The following is a 4,482-nucleotide window of genomic DNA, read 5'->3' on the forward strand; positions in this document are numbered from 1 at the left end:
TGGCTGGGGCATTGTTGGTCACAAGTCTCCACAAATCTTTTTTTCTACACTATACTCTTTGAAAGAAAGACACTGTATGCATAAGAGAGGGGAGTTGGTTGTGCTCTGCCTCTGTGTGGAGAAGATTATTACTTCTTATCCATACCTACTACCTTTGTCTAATCTTCTAACATAGCATCTGCTATACCTGAATGAGGGTAAAAGTATATCTTCCCTGAGCACTAGCTAGATGAGAATAGCATCACATGGAAAGGATAGCCATGTGCTGTGATCTAAGAGGGCAGGCCCATTACCTGGTGCAGGGTATTGATGCAGAGAAATAGTGGTATCCCTAATCACTCCACTAACAACAGTGCCTCACATCTCAAGGTCAGCATTCTCATCTCTAACTGCAACACCTCTTTCCCCACTTCCTAGAACCCACTGGACCATAGCAGCTGGCTCTGTCTTTTCTCTGGATTCAGTTCAGATCTTGGCACTCCCATAGAAGCTGACTCTGATGTTTGTTCCCTATCAAGCCAGCCTTACTATCATAGATCCAACTGTAATCACTAATCCCCCCGCCATTTGTCCTGTTTGAGGATCTCCACACCCCAGGCTTAATATCTTTAAGTAAGCTGGTCCATCTTCCTGCCAACCAGAGATCAGTTTGTTCCCTCTTCCAGGCACTGGGTTTTTTCTCACTTGGAGACTGTTATTAGGGGGCTGGAAAAATCTCAGTGGCAGTGAGTGGCTGATGTTCTTACACAGGACTTAGTTCTGTTCCTACTACCTATACTGGGGAGCTCACAACCACCTGAAAATCTAGATCCAGGGGATCTGGTGTTCTCTTTCTGTTTCTGTAGGTACTGCAGTCATGTGAACACACACACACACACACACACACACACACACACACACTCACACATAACACAAATGTGCAATCTTTTTTTACGATTGTTACCAGAAGTTGCTGTTCTCTATCACTCATCTTCCTTGGCTTTTGACAACCACCCATTCCATAACAGTGGCTCAGTCTTACCTACCAGGTGCCACCATCCCTTCTTTATGGTCAGACCTTTACTGCCTCTATGCAGCTTACCAAACCTTGTTGACAGGCTCATCCTCCCTGGGTACACTTGGTTCATGGCTCATACATTATAGATTCACACCACACCTCCAGCACAGAAGACTGAAACATGGGTTCTGGTCCCTTGGGTTACTAAGTACTCTATCTTTCAGTGGCTCTTCTGGCAAACTGTTAAGGTAAGATACTGTTGACCACTGCTTCTGCATTTCTAGTTTTGATGGTCCCCATCTCTACTCTTTATACTCATCTTGAGCAAAATGGTTAGTATTTACTTCCATCAAAACTGCCCTCTATCACATTTTTGGGCTCCTTTTTCTTTCCTTCTTGTGTAAATCATATGCCCAAACCCAGTAACTAGCCATCCCTAAACAACCTATAAGAAGCCAAAGTATGATAACTAAAAAGCAGTCAGTTCCAAACAAGATTATTGATTCTGCTGATCTGTGTTTTTTAAGGACTCATTAAAGAATTGTCTAGAAAAATCCTCTTACATTATCTCATGCCTTCATTATATTTATAGATATAAATATATATCTTGCCTTTTAATGAATAGCTAATATGTCACTTTTTCTTACAACCCTTGGTAAGTGTCTTTCAGTTTTCAGTATATAGTGAGCAATGACACTTTTAATACATAACCATGCAATAAGCATATTCTGTTTGTGCACTACATCAACTTAAAAACCTACTGAAATTCAAAGAATAAAGATAAGAGACAAACATAAGTAGAGAATGTATACAATTCTTTCAGAATTCTTAATAATTAATAAATATTTTATATTTTAAACAATTTAAGTTTATAGTTAAATCATTAAGTTATAATATGCCACATCATGAAATATGCAGCTGTTGAAATTCATCTACTTGAAATACATATATATATATATATATACATATATATGTGTGTGTTGGCATACATGTATGTATATATACATACATACATATATATTCCCCCAACTCAGGCTCTTCATTCTCATCTTGAACAAAATGCACACTATTAAGTTTCTGAGATCCCTTTTCTTCTATTCTTATGTGAATCATGTCAAAACTCGGAAGCCAGCACAAATTAGCTTCTAAAGAGTCATAGTGCTGTGATAACTAACTGAAGAGCAGGCCCGATCCAAACTGAAGGCTAGGGACTGACTGGCTTTTGAGATCAGGTACTTTATATAGCTCAGAGTGGGCTGAAGTATTTCTCTATTTGGCCTTAGAATCACAGTACTGTTTCTACCTCATGAGTGCTAGAATTTCAGGCATCTGAAATATATTTATTCACGTGCAAGGGAATAGAGTAATGAAAAATTAACTTATGACATTTATAAAGCATGATCAACTTTTGTTTGTTTGTTTGTTTGTTTATTTATTTGTTTATTTATTTATTTATTTATTTATTTTTATGGTGAAAAAGTATATTTAGAATTAGCCAGCTGGACTCAGTTTAGATGATCCCAATTTTGTTGGCAACATCCAGAGCATCATAGTCAGGAGCCAACTGAACATATGCCTTCTCTCCATCAGGCCTTATGAGGGTGTTGACTTTGACCACATTAATGTCATAGAGTTTCTTGATAGCCTGTTTGATCTGGTGCTTGCCGGCCTTGACATCCACAATGAACACAAGTGTGTTGTTGTCTTCCGTCTTCTTCCTGGCTGACTCAGTGGTCAGGGGGGACTTGATGATGGCATAGTGGTCAAGCTTGTTTCTCCTGGGCACGCTCTTTCAAGGATGTTTGGGCTGCCTCCGGAGCCGCAGGGTCTTGGGCCGCTGGAACGTGGGTGATGTGCGGATCTTCTTCTTCTTGTGGCTGTGGACACCTTTCAGCACTGCCTTCTTGGCTTTCAAGGCCTTCGCTTTGGCCTTGGCTTTGGGAGGGGCAGGAGATTCCTTCGCTTTCAGCGCCATCTTGGCGAAAAGGATTGCTTATTCTTGTTCATATTTTTTGTTTTCTTAAGACAGGGTTTCTCTATATAACCCTAACTATGCTGGAACTTACTCTCTAGACAAGGCTGGCCTCAAACTCACAGGATTAAAGATATACATCACCACCACCCAGTAACTTTTGTTTAAAAACTATGCAAATGTATATGAAATTCAAAGAAGACCCACTTTTTTGGACAGAATCACAATGTTAATAGCAGTTGCTCCAGGATTGCTGGTGACTTTCTCAATTCTATTTTGCCCATATTTTGGAATTTATGCAAGCACTGATTATATCATACTATTTTTTACTATTTCCTGAATTTGTAAAATAGCAAATATGGCATTTACATATCACCTCTAGACAGTAATAGTTTGTGTTCTGCATTTCAATCATAGCCTTAGTTGTAGTTTAATTGAATATACTTCATAACAAGAAGGTAGATATACAGATGACATAATATAAAACTGCTCACATTGAAAAGTATAGTAAGTAGTGATTTTAAAAGAAATGTTTCGTAATCTATAATGTTAGCAAGATTGTTTTGATTGATATATTTTGAATACATCTTTTGCTTTGTTTCTCACTTACTTATTTTTCAACTTTTCCTGCCTAAGAATATGTTTTAAGAAGAGAGACAATGAAAAATTATTGATGTCATCATGTTATTATGCAACAGAATTCTGGAAATGCTGGAAAGCAGAGTGACAACCCAAGATGCTTTTAGTACAAGGGGACTCAGGCAGACACCACTAAGGCTCAGAGAGAAGCTTTTACAGCAATGTAGTTGATATACAAGCTTCTGGACTGCAAGAAAGAGACCACACACCCGGGCAATTTGGATCCAGCAGGGGCCATGCAAAGAGAACACAGTGTATCTGTAGAAAGCAATGCTGAAGATTTCAAGACACTTGGGAGTTTTAGAAACTGACTACCCCTCATCCTCATCTTGTCAGAATGTGACATCTCTGCTGGACCCTTTGTGCCTTGACCAATCCAGCAGATGGGACAGGTATCTCAAGTGCTATACAGGGCTCAGCTTTCAGCATATGTCCAGCCTGCTACAGGATGGCAGCAGCAGCAAGGGTCATCTGGCGCCCAACGTTCAAGGTACAAATTCATAAAAAAAAAAAAAAAAAAAAATGTGGCTTGCCTGTGGCCTTGCAGGCCCCAGCTCTGCTCCTAGCTACACTCGGTCGGTTGTGGTAGTGCATTCCCATAGGATTTCCTGAAGGAGGCAGAGGCAGGAGCATCCGGAGTTTGAGGCCGGCCTAGGAGGCTTGCTAAGAAGAAGCTTCGTGGCGGGGAGAGAGCAAGCCACAAATGGCGTTAGAACCATGGAGGCAGCAGTTGCTACTCCATGTTGCAGGCTGCTTCTCATCATGTTGGTGACTGTGGTGATGCTGCTACCTTGGATGAAGAGTTTACTACTGCTTGTCCAGAGAAGAATTGCCAGGACCATCATGTTACAAGAAAGCACCCACAAAGTCTGTT

The 4,482-nt window shown here is 40.3% G+C and overlaps 1 pseudogene; it reads right to left on the minus strand.

Annotated features, from left to right (window-relative positions):
- Window positions 1-2,467: 2,467 nt before the first annotated feature.
- On the minus strand, window positions 2,468-2,972 carry LOC118586375 (annotated as a pseudogene).
- Between the last annotated feature and the right edge of the window lie 1,510 nt (window positions 2,973-4,482).

The sequence above is a fragment of the Onychomys torridus genome, chromosome 6, assembly GCF_903995425.1.
Source record: "Onychomys torridus chromosome 6, mOncTor1.1, whole genome shotgun sequence".
Lineage (NCBI taxonomy): Eukaryota > Metazoa > Chordata > Mammalia > Rodentia > Cricetidae > Onychomys > Onychomys torridus.